Source organism: Gorilla gorilla, chromosome 21, assembly GCF_029281585.2.
Source record: "Gorilla gorilla gorilla isolate KB3781 chromosome 21, NHGRI_mGorGor1-v2.1_pri, whole genome shotgun sequence".
Classification (NCBI taxonomy): Eukaryota; Metazoa; Chordata; class Mammalia; order Primates; family Hominidae; genus Gorilla; species Gorilla gorilla.
The window spans coordinates 4,974,445-4,987,958 of record NC_073245.2 but is presented as its reverse complement, the minus strand read 5'-3'; positions in this window follow the sequence as shown (position 1 = coordinate 4,987,958).

The window sequence follows — 13,514 nt, the reverse complement described above, 5'->3', positions numbered from 1 at the left end:
GCTGTGCAGATATTCCCATGTTCATACAGTTAGCCGTGTAGATATTTCCATGTTCATACAGAGGGCGGTGTAGATATTTACATGTTCATACAGATGGCGGTGTAGATATTTCCATGTACGTATGGATGGCAGTGTAGATATTTCCATGTTCATACAGGTGGCGGTGTAGATATTTCCATGTTTATACAGATAGCAGTGTAGTTATTTCCATGTTTATAGAGATAGCAGTGTAGATATTTCCATTGATATACAGATAGCTGTGTAGATATTTGCATGCTCGTAAAGATAGCGGTGTAGATATTTCCATGTTCATACAGAGAGAGGTGTAGATATTTCCGTGTTCACACAGATAGCGGTGTAGTTATTTCCATGTTCATACAGATAGCGGTGTAGATATTTCCATGTTCATACAGATAGCGTTGTAGATATTTCCATGCTCATATAGTCAGCGGTGTAGATATTTACATGTTTATGCAGATAGCGGTATGGATATTTCCATGTTTATACAGATGGTGGTGTAGATATTTCCATGTATGTAGAGATGGCGGTCTAGATATTTCCATATTTATAGAGATAGTGGTGTAGTTATTTCCAAGTTTATAGAGACAGCGTTGTAGATATTTCCATGTTTACAGATAGCGGTGAAGTTATTTCCATGTTTATACAGATAGCGGTGTAGATATTTCCATGTTTATACAGATAGCGGTGTAGATATTTCCATGTTTATAGAGATAGTGGTGTAGATAATTCCAATTTTATACAGATAGCAGTGTAGATATTTCCAAGTTCATACAGATAGCTGTGTAGATATTTCCACGTTTATAGAGATGGCGTTGAAGATATTTCCATGTTCATACAGATAGCGGTGTAGATACTTCCATGTTTATGGAGATGGCAGTGTAGATATTTTCATCTTTACACAGATGGCGGTGTAGATATTTCCATGTTTACACAGATAGCGGTGTGGACATTTCCATGTTTACACAGATAGCGGTGTGGATATTTCCATGTTTAGGCAGATAGCGGTGTAGATATTTCCATGTTTATACAGATAGCGGTGTGGATATTTCCATGTTTATACAGAGAGTGGTGCAGATATTTCCATGTTTATAGAGATAGTGGTGTAGATAATTTCAATTTTATACAGAGAGCAGTGTAGATATTTCCAAGTTCATACAGATAGCGATGTAGATATTTCCATGTTTATAGAGATGGCGGTGTAGATATTTCCATGTTCATACAGATGGCGGTGTAGATATTTCCATGTTTATACGGATGGTGGTGTAGAAATTTTCATGTTTACACAGATGGCGGTGTAGGTATTTCCATGTTTACACAGATAGCGGTGTAGACATTTCCATGTTTACACAGATAGCGGTGTGGATTTTCCATGTTTTTGCAGATAGCAGTGTAGATATTTCCATGTTTATGAAGATAGCGGTGCGGATATTTCCATGTTTATACAGATAGTTGGGCAGATAATTCCATGTTTATACAGATAGCGGTGTAGATATTTCCATCTTAATACAGATGGCGGTGTAGATATGTCCATGTTCGTACAGATGGCAGTGTAGATATTTCCATGTTCATACAGATGGCGGTGTAGATATTTCGAAGTTTATAGAGATAGCGCTGTAGTTATTTCCATATTTACGGAGAAATCTGTGTATATATTTCCAAGTATATTCAGATAGCTGTGTAGATATTTCCATGTTCATGCAGATAGCGGTGTAGATATTTCCATGTTCATCCAGATGCCGGTGCACATATATCCATGTTCATACAGATGGCGGTGAAGATATTTCCATGTTCATACAGATGGCGGTGTAGATATTTCCATGTTCATACAAATGGCTGTGTAGATATTTACATGTTCATAGAGATGGCGGTGTAGATATTTCCATGTTCATACAAATGGCGGTGTAGATATTTCCAAGTTCATAGAGATGGCGGTGTAGATATTTCCATGTTTATACAGATAGCGGTGTAGTTATTTCCATGTTTATAGAGATAGCAGTGTAGATATTTCCATTGATATACAGATAGCTGTGTAGATATTTGCATTTTCATAAAGTTAGCGGTCTAGATATTTCCATGTTCATACAGATAGCGGTGTAGATATTTCCATGTTCATACAGATACCGGTGTAGATATTTCCATGTTCATACAGATAGCGGTGTAGATATTTCCATGTTCATACAGACAGCGGTGTAGATATTTCCATGTTCAGTTAGCGGTGTAGATATTTCCATGTTCATACAGATGGTGGTGTAGATATTTCCATGTTCATACAGGTAGCGTTGTAGATATTTCCATGTTCATACAGATAGCGGTGTAGATATTTCCATGTTCATACAGATAGCGGTGTAGATATTTCCATGTTCATACCAATAGCGGTGTAGATATTTCCATGTTCATACAGTTAGCGGTGTAGATATTTCCATGTTCATACTGATGGCGGTGTAGATATTTACATGTTCATACAGATGGCGGTTTAGATATTTCCATGTTCGTACGGATGGCAGTGTAGATATTTCCATGTTCATACAGGTGGCGGTGTAGATATTTCCCTGTTTATACAGATAGCAGTGTAGATATTTCCATTTTTATAGAGAGAGCAGTGTAGGTATTTCCATTGATATACAGATAGCTGTGTAGATATTTGCAGGTTCATACAGATACCGGTGTACATATTTCCATGTTCGTACAGATAGCGGTGTAGATATTTCCATGCTCATACAGATAGCGGTGTAGATATTTCCATGTTCATACAGATAACGGTGTAAATATTTCCATGTTCATACAGATAGTGGTGTAGATATTTCCATGTTCATACAGTTAGCGGTGTAGGTATTTCCATGTTCATACAGATGGCGGTGTAGATATTTACATGTTCATACAGCTGGCGGTATAGATATTTCCATGTTCGTACAGATGGCGGTGTAGATATTTCCATGTTCTTAGAGATGGCGGTGTAGATATTTCCATGTTTATGCAGATAGCGGTATAGATATTTCTATGTTTATACAGATGGTGGTGTAGATATTTCCATGTTTATAGAGATCGCGGTCTAGATATTTCCATGTTTACAGAGGTAGTGGTGTAGTTATTTCCAATTTTACAGAGACAGCGTTGTAGATATTTCCATGTTTATACAGATAGCGGTGAAGATATTTCCATGTTTATACAGATAGCGGTGTAGATATTTCCATGTTTATACAGATAGCAGTGTAGATATTTCCATGTTTATAGAGATAGTGGTGTAGATAATTTCAATTTTATACAGAGAGCAGTGTAGGTATTTCCAAGTTCATACAGATGGCGGTGTAGATATTTCCATGTTTATAGGGATGGTGGTGTAGATATTTTCATGTTTACACAGATGGCAGTGTAGATATTTCCATGTTTACACAGATAGCGGTGTAGACATTTCCGTGTTTACACAGATAGCGGTGTGGATATTTCCATGTTTATGCAGATAGCAGTGTAGATATTTCCATGTTTATACAGATAGCGGTGCGGATATTTCCATGTTTATACAGATAGTTGGGCAGATATTTCCATGTTTATACAGATAGCGGTGTAGATATTTCCATCTTAATATAGATGGCAGTGTAGATATTTCCATGTTTCAACAGATGGCGGTGTAGATATTTCCATGTTCATACAGATGGCGGTGTAGATATTTTGAAGTTTATAGAGATAGTGCTGTAGTTATTTCCATATTTATAGAGAAATCTGTGTAGATATTTCCATGTATATTCAGATAGCTGTGTAGATATTTCCATGTTCATGCAGATAGCGGTGTAGATATTTCCATGTTTATACAGATAGCAGTGTGGATATTTCCATGTTTATAGAGATAGTGGTGTAGATAATTTCAATTTTATACAGAGAGCAGTGTAGATATTTCCAAGTTCATACAGATAGCGGTGTAGATATTTCCATGTTTATAGAGATGGCGGTGTAGATATTTCCATGTTCATACAGATGGCGGTGTAGATATTTCCATGTTTATACGGATGGCGGTGTAGAAATTTTCATGTTTACACAGGTGGCGGTTCAGATATTTCCATGTTTATACAGATAGCGGTGTAGTTATTTCCATGTTAATAGAGATAGCGGTGTAGATATTTCCATTGATATACAGATAGCTGTGTAGATATTTGCATGTTCATACTGATAGCGGTGTAGATATTTCCATGTTCGTACAGATAGCGGTGTAGCTATTTCCATGTTCATACAGATAGCGGTGTAGATATTTCTATGTTCATACAGATAACGGTGTAGATATTTCCATGTTCATACAGACAGAGGTGTAGATATTTCCATGTTCATACAGTTAGCGTTGTAGATATTTCCATGTTCATACAGATGGCGGTGTAGATATTTACATGTTCATACAGATGGCGGTATAGATATTTCCATGTTGGTACATATGGCGGTGTAGATATTTCCATGTTCATAGAGATGGCGGTGTAGATATTTCCATGTTTATGCAGATAGCGGTATAGTTATTTCCATGTTTATACAGATAGCGGTGTAGATATTTCCACGTTTGTAGAGATGGCGGTGTAGATATTTCCATGTTCATACAGATGGCGGTGTAGATATTTCCATGTTTATAGGGATGGCGCTGTAGATATTTTCATGTTTACACAGATGGCGGTGTAGGTATTTCCCTGTTTACACAGATAGCGGTGTAGACATTTCCCTGTTTACACAGATAGCGGTGTGGATATTTCCATGTTTATGCAGATAGCAGTGTAGATATTTCCATCTTAATACAGATGGCGGTGTAGATTTGTCCATGTTTGTACAGATGGCGGTGTAGATATTTCCATGTTCATACAGATGGCGGTGTAGATATTTCGAAGATTATAGAGATAGCGCTTTAGTTATTTCCATATTTATAAAGAAATCTGTGTAGATATTTCCATGTATATTCAGATAGCTGTGTAGATATTTCCATGTTCATGCAGATAGCGGTGTAGATATTTCCATGTTCATCCAGATGCCTGTGTACATATATCCATGTTCATACAGATGGCGGTGAAGATATTTCCATGTTCATACAGATGGTGGTGTAGATATTTCCATGTTCATACAAATGGCGGTGTAGATATTTCCATGTTCATAGAGATGGCCGTGTAGATATTTCCATGTTCATACAAATGGCGGTGTAGATATTTGCATGTTCATAGAGATAGCGGTGTAGATATTTCCATGTTCATACAGATAGCGGTGTAGATATTTCCAGGTTCATACAGATAGCGGTGTAGGTATTTCCATGTTCATAGAGATAGCGGTGTAGATATTTCCATGTTCATACAGATAGTGGTGTAGATATTTCCATGTGCATACAATTAGCGGTGTTAATATTTCCATGTTTATAGAGATAGCGTTGTAGATATTTCCATGTTTATAGAGATGGTGGTCTAGATATGTCCATGTTTATAGAGATAGTGGTGTAGTTATTTCTAAGTTCATAGAGATAGCGTTGTAGATAGTTCCGTGTTGATACAGATAGCAGTGTAGATATTTCCATGTGTTTACAGATGGCAGCGTAGATATTTCCATGTTTATACAGATAGCAGTGTAGATTTTCCATGTTTATACAGATATCGGTGTAGATATTTCCATCTTAATACAGATGGCGGTGTAGATATTTCCATGTTCATACAGATGGCGGTGCAGATATTTCCAAGTTCTTATAGATGGCGATGTATATAATTCCATGTTTATAGAGATAGCGGTATAGTTATTTCCATCATTATGGAGATAGCGGTGTAGACATTTCCATGTATATGCAGATAGCTCTGTAGATGTTTCCATGTTCATACAGATAGCGGTGTAGATATTTCCATGTTCATACAGATGACGGTGAAGTTATGTACATGTTCCTACAGATGGCGGTGTAGATATTTCCATGTTTATAGAGATGGCGGTGTAGATATTTCCATGTTTATTCAGATGACAGTGTAGATATTTCCATGTTTACACAGATAGCGGTGTAGATATTTCCATGTTAATACAGATAGCGGTGTAGATATTTCCATCTTAATACAGATGGCGGTGAAGATATTTCCATGTTCATATAGATGGCGGTGTAGATATTTCCATGTTCATAGAGATGGCGGTGTAGATATTTCCATGTTCATAGTGATAGTGGTGTAGATATTTCCATGTTCCTACGGGTGGCCGTGTAGATATTTCCATGTTCATACAGATAGTGGTGTAGATATTTCCATGTATATGCAGATAGCTGTGTAGATATTTCCATGTTCATACAGATAGCGGTGTAGATATTTCCATGTTCATACAGATAGCAGTGTAGATATTTCCATGTTCATACAGATAGCGGTGTAGATATTTCCATGTTCATACAAATAGCGGTGTAGATATTTCCCTGTTCATACATATAGTGGTGTAGATAATTCCACTTTCATGGAGAGAGCGGTGTAGATATTTCTATGTTCATACAGATGGCGGTGAAGATATTTCCATGTGTATAGAGATGGCGGTTTAGATATTTCCATGTTTATACAGATGGTGATGTAGATATTTCCATGTTTATAGAGATGGTGGTGTAGATATTGCCATGTTTATTCAGATGGCAGTGTAGATATTTCCATGTTTATAGAGAAGGCGGTGTAGATATTTCCATGTTGATACAGATAGCGGTGTAGATATTTCCATGCTCATACAGATAGCGGTGTAGATATTTCCATGTTCATACAGATAGCAGTGTAGATAATCTCACGTTCATAGAGAGGGCAGTGTAGATATTTCTATGTTTATAGAGATAGCAGTGTAGTTATTTCCAACTTTAAAGAGATAGCGGTGTAGATATTTCAATGTATATGCAGATAGCTGTATTGATATTTCCATGTTCATACAGATAGCGGTGTAGATATTTCCATCTTCATACAGATAGCGGTGTAGATATTTCCATGTTCATACAGATAGCTTTCTAGGTATTTCCATGTTCATACAGATAGCGGTGAAGATATTTCCAATTTTATACAGATAGCATTGTAGATATTTCCATGTTCATACAGATAGCGGTGTAGATATTTCCAAGTTTATAGAGATGGGGGTGTAGATATTTCCATGTTCATATAGATGGCGGTGTAGATATTTCCAAGTTTATAGAGATGGAGGTGTAAATATTTCCATGTTTATAGAGATGGCGGTGTAGATATTTCCATGTTTACACAGATAGTTGTGTAGACATTTCCATGTTTACTCAGATAGCATTGTAGATATTTACTTGTTTATAGAGATGGCGGTGTAGATATATCCATGTTTACACAGATTGCGTTGTAGATATTTATATTTTTATAGAGATGGCGGTGTAGTTATTTCCATGTTTATACAGATGGCGGTGAAGATATTTCCATGTTTACACAGATAGCAGTGTGAATATTTCCGTGTTTATACAGATAGCGGGGTAGATATTTCCATGTTTATAGAGATAGTGGTGTAGATATTTCCATCTTAATACAGATGGCGGTGTAGATATTTCCATGTTCATACAGATAGCGGTGTAGATATTACCATGTTCATACAGATAGCAGTGTAGATATTTCGATGTTCATACAGATAGCGGTGTAGATATTTCCATGTTCATACAGATAGCGGTGTAGATATTTCCATGTGTATAGAGATAGCTGTGTAGATAATAACAATTTTATACAGATAGCAGGGTAGATATTTCCATGTTCATAGAGATAGCGGTGTAGATATTTCCACGTTCATACTGATAGCAGTGTAGATATTTCCATGTTCATACAGATAGCGGTGTAGATATTTCCATGTTCATACAGATAGCGGTTTAAATATTTCCATGTTCATACAGATAGCGGTGTAAATAATTCCACCTTTATAGAGATGGCGGTGTAGATATTTCTATGTTCATACAGATGGCGGTGTAGATATTTCCATGTTTATAGAGTTGGCGGTGTAGATATTTCCATGTTTATACAGATAGCGGTGCAGATATTTCCATGTTTATGCAGATAGCGGTGTAGATATTTCCATGTTAATACAGATGTCAGTGTAGATATTTACATGTTAATACAGATGGCTTTGCAGATATTTCCATGTTCATACAGATGGCGATGTAGATATTTCCATGTTTATATAGATAGTGGTGTAGTTATTTCCAACTTTATAGAGATAGCAGTGTAGATATTTCCAAGTATATGCAGATAGCTGTGTAGATATTTCCATGTTCATACAGATAGCGCTGTAGATATTTCCATGTTCATACAGATAGCGGTGTAGATGTTTCCATGTTCATACAGATAGCGGTGTAGATATTTCCATGTTCATATAGATAGCGGTGTAGATATTTCCATTTTCATACAGATAGCGGTGTAAATAATTTCACCTTTATAGAGGTGGCGGTGTAGATATTTCTATGTTCATACAGATGGCGGTATAGATATTTCCATGTTTATAGATATAGCGTTGTAGATATTTTCATGTTTATAGAGATGGTGGTCTAGATATGTCCATGTTCTAGAGATAGTGGTGTAGTTATTGCTAAGTTTATAGAGATAGCGTTGTAGGTATTTCCATGTTTATACAGATAGCGGTGTAGATATTTCCATGTTTGTACAGATGGCGGTGTAGATATTTCTATGTTTATACAGATAGCGGTGTAGATTTTCCATGTTTATACAGATAGCGGTGTACATATTTCCATCTTAATACAGATGGCGGTGTAGATATTTCCATGTTCATACAGATGGCGGTGCAGGTATTTCCATGTTCATACAGATAGCGATGTAGATATTCCCATGTTTATAGAGATAGCGGTGTAGTTATTTCCATGATTATTGAGATAGCGGTGTAGATATTTCCATGTATATGCAGATAGCTGTGTAGATGTTTCCATGTTCATACAGATAGTGGTGTAGATATTTCCATGTTCATACAGATAGCGGTGTAGATATTTCCATGTTTATAGAGATGGCGGTATAGATATTTCCATGTTTATACAGATGGAGGTGTAGATATTTCCATGTTTATACAGATGGCGGTGTAGATATTTCCATCGTAATACAGATAGCGGTGTAGATATCTCCATGTTCATACAGATGGCGGTGCAGATATTTCCATGTTCATACAGATGGTGATGTAGATATTTCCATGTTCATACAAATAGCGGTGTAGATATTTCCCTGTTCATACATATAGTGGTGTAGATAATTCCACTTTCATGGAGAGAGCGGTGTAGATATTTCTATGTTCATACAGATGGCGGTGAAGATATTTCCATGTGTATAGAGATGGCGGTTTAGATATTTCCATGTTTATACAGATGGTGATGTAGATATTTCCATGTTTATAGAGATGGTGGTGTAGATATTGCCATGTTTATTCAGATGGCAGTGTAGATATTTCCATGTTTATAGAGAAGGCGGTGTAGATATTTCCATGTTGATACAGATAGCGGTGTAGATATTTCCATGCTCATACAGATAGCGGTGTAGATATTTCCATGTTCATACAGATAGCAGTGTAGATAATCTCACGTTCATTGAGAGGGCAGTGTAGATATTTCTATGTTTATAGAGATAGCAGTGTAGTTATTTCCAACTTTAAAGAGATAGCGGTGTAGATATTTCAATGTATATGCAGATAGCTGTATTGATATTTCCATGTTCATACAGATAGCGGTGTAGATATTTCCATCTTCATACAGATAGCGGTGTAGATATTTCCATGTTCATACAGATAGCTTTCTAGGTATTTCCATGTTCATACAGATAGCGGTGAAGATATTTCCAATTTTATACAGATAGCATTGTAGATATTTCCATGTTCATACAGATAGCGGTGTAGATATTTCCAAGTTTATAGAGATGGGGGTGTAGATATTTCCATGTTCATATAGATGGCGGTGTAGATATTTCCAAGTTTATAGAGATGGAGGTGTAAATATTTCCATGTTTATAGAGATGGCGGTGTAGATATTTCCATGTTTACACAGATAGTGGTGTAGACATTTCCATGTTTACTCAGATAGCATTGTAGATATTTACTTGTTTATAGAGATGGCGGTGTAGATATATCCATGTTTACACAGATTGCGTTGTAGATATTTATATTTTTATAGAGATGGCGGTGTAGTTATTTCCATGTTTATACAGATGGCGGTGAAGATATTTCCATGTTTACACAGATAGCAGTGTGAATATTTCCGTGTTTATACAGATAGCGGGGTAGATATTTCCATGTTTATAGAGATAGTGGTGTAGATATTTCCATCTTAATACAGATGGCGGTGTAGATATTTCCATGTTCATACAGATAGCGGTGTAGATATTACCATGTTCATACAGATAGCAGTGTAGATATTTCGATGTTCATACAGATAGCGGTGTAGATATTTCCATGTTCATACAGATAGCGGTGTAGATATTTCCATGTGTATAGAGATAGCTGTGTAGATAATTCCAATTTTATACAGATAGCAGGGTAGATATTTCCATGTTCATAGAGATAGCGGTGTAGATATTTCCACGTTCATACTGATAGCAGTGTAGATATTTCCATGTTCATACAGATAGCGGTGTAGATATTTCCATGTTCATACAGATAGCGGTTTAAATATTTCCATGTTCATACAGATAGCGGTGTAAATAATTCCACCTTTATAGAGATGGCGGTGTAGATATTTCTATGTTCATACAGATGGCGGTGTAGATATTTCCATGTTTATAGAGTTGGCGGTGTAGATATTTCCATGTTTATACAGATAGCGGTGCAGATATTTCCATGTTTATGCAGATAGCGGTGTAGATATTTCCATGTTAATACAGATGTCAGTGTAGATATTTACATGTTAATACAGATGGCTTTGCAGATATTTCCATGTTCATACAGATGGCGATGTAGATATTTCCATGTTTATATAGATAGTGGTGTAGTTATTTCCAACTTTATAGAGATAGCAGTGTAGATATTTCCACGTATATGCAGATAGCTGTGTAGATATTTCCATGTTCATACAGATAGCGCTGTAGATATTTCCATGTTCATACAGATAGCGGTGTAGATGTTTCCATGTTCATACAGATAGCGGTGTAGATATTTCCATGTTCATATAGATAGCGGTGTAGATATTTCCATGTTCATACAGATAGCGGTGTAAATAATTTCACCTTTATAGAGGTGGCGGTGTAGATATTTCTATGTCCATACAGATGGCGGTATAGATATTTCCATGTTTATAGATATAGCGTTGTAGATATTTTCATGTTTATAGAGATGGTGGTCTAGATATGTCCATGTTCTAGAGATAGTGGTGTAGTTATTGCTAAGTTTATAGAGATAGTGTTGTAGGTATTTCCATGTTTATACAGATAGCGGTGTACATATTTCCATGTTTGTACAGATGGCGGTGTAGATATTTCTATGTTTATACAGATAGCGGTGTAGATTTTCCATGTTTATACAGATAGCGGTGTAGATATTTCCATCTTAATACAGATGGCGGTGTAGATATTTCCATGTTCATACAGATGGCGGTGCAGGTATTTCCATGTTCATACAGATAGCGATGTAGATATTCCCATGTTTATAGAGATAGCGGTGTAGTTATTTCCATGATTATTGAGATAGCGGTGTAGATATTTCCATGTATATGCAGATAGCTGTGTAGATGTTTCCATGTTCATACAGATAGCGGTGTAGATATTTCCATGTTCATACAGATAGCGGTGTAGATATTTCCATGTTTATAGAGATGGCGGTATAGATATTTCCATGTTTATACAGATGGAGGTGCAGATATTTCCATGTTTATACAGATGGCGGTGTAGATATTTCCATCGTAATACAGATAGCGGTGTAGATATCTCCATGTTCATACAGATGGCGGTGCAGATATTTCCACGTTCATACAGATGGTGATGTAGATATTTCCATGTTTATAGAGATAGTGGTGTAGTTATTTCCAACATTATAGAGATAGCAGTGTAGATATTTCCATGTATATGCAGATAGCTGTGGAGATATTTCTTTGTTCATACAGATAGCTGTGTAGTTATTTCCATGTTCATCCAGATGGCGGTGTAGAAATATCTATGTTCATACAGATGGCGGTGAAAATATTTCCATGTTCATTCAGATGGCGGTGTAGGTATTTCCATGTTCATACAAATGGCGGTGTATTTATTTCCATGTTCATAGAGATGGCGGTGTAGATATTTCCATGTTTATACAGATAGCGGTGTAGTTATTTCCATATTTATAGAGATAGCAGTGTAGATATTTCCAATGAGGTACAGATACCTGTGTAGATATTTCCATGTTCATATAGATAGCGGTGTAGATATTTCCATCTTAATACAGATGGCGGTGTAGATATTTCCATGTTTATACACATGGCGGTGCAGATATTTCCATGTTCATACAGATGGCGATGCAGATATTTCAATATTTATAGAGATAGCGGTGTAGTTATTTCCATCGTTATGGAGATAGCGGTGTAGATATTTCCATGTATATGCAGATAGCTCTGTAGATGTTTCCATATTCATACAGATAGCGGTGTAGATATTTCCATGTTCAAACAGAGGGCGGTGAAGTTATTTACATGTTCATACAGATGGCGGTGTAGATATTTCCATGTTTATAGAGATGGCGGTGTAGATATTTCCATGTTTATAGAGATGGCGGTGTAGATATTTCCATGTTTATTCAGAAAGCGGTGTAGATATTTCCATGTTTACAGAGATTGCGGTGTAGATATTTCCATGTTTTTACAGATAGCGGTGTAGATATTTACATGTTTATAGAGTTGGCGGTCTAGATATTTCGATGTTTATAGAGATAGTGGTGTAGTTATTTCCAAGTTTATAGAGACTGCGGTGTAGATATTTCTATGTTTATACAGATAGTGGTGTAGATATTTCCATGTTTATACAGATAGCGGTGTAGATATTTCCATGTTTATACAGATAGGGGTGTGGATATTTCCATGTTTATACAGATAGCTGTGTAGATATTTCCCTGTTTATACAGATAGCAGTGTAGATATTTCCACGTTCATACTGATAGCAGTGAAGGTATTTCCATGTTCATACAGATAGCGGTGTAGATATTTCCATGTTCATACAGATAGCGGTTTAAATATCTCCATGTTCATACAGACAGCGGTGTAAATAATTCCACCTTTATACAGATGGCGGTGTAGATATTTCTATGTTCATACAGATGGCGGTGTAGATATTTCCATGTTTATAGAGATGGCAGTGTAGATATTTCCATGTTTATACAGATAGCGGTGCAGATATTTCCATGTTTATGCAGATAGCGGTGTAGATATTTCCATCTTAATACAGATGGCGGTGTAGATATTTCCATGTTCATACAAATAGCTGTGTAGATATTTCCATGTTCATACAGATAGCAGTGTAGATAATCTCACCTTCATAGAGAGGGCGGTGTAGATATTTCTATGTTCATGCAGATGGCGGTGTAGTTATTTCCATGTT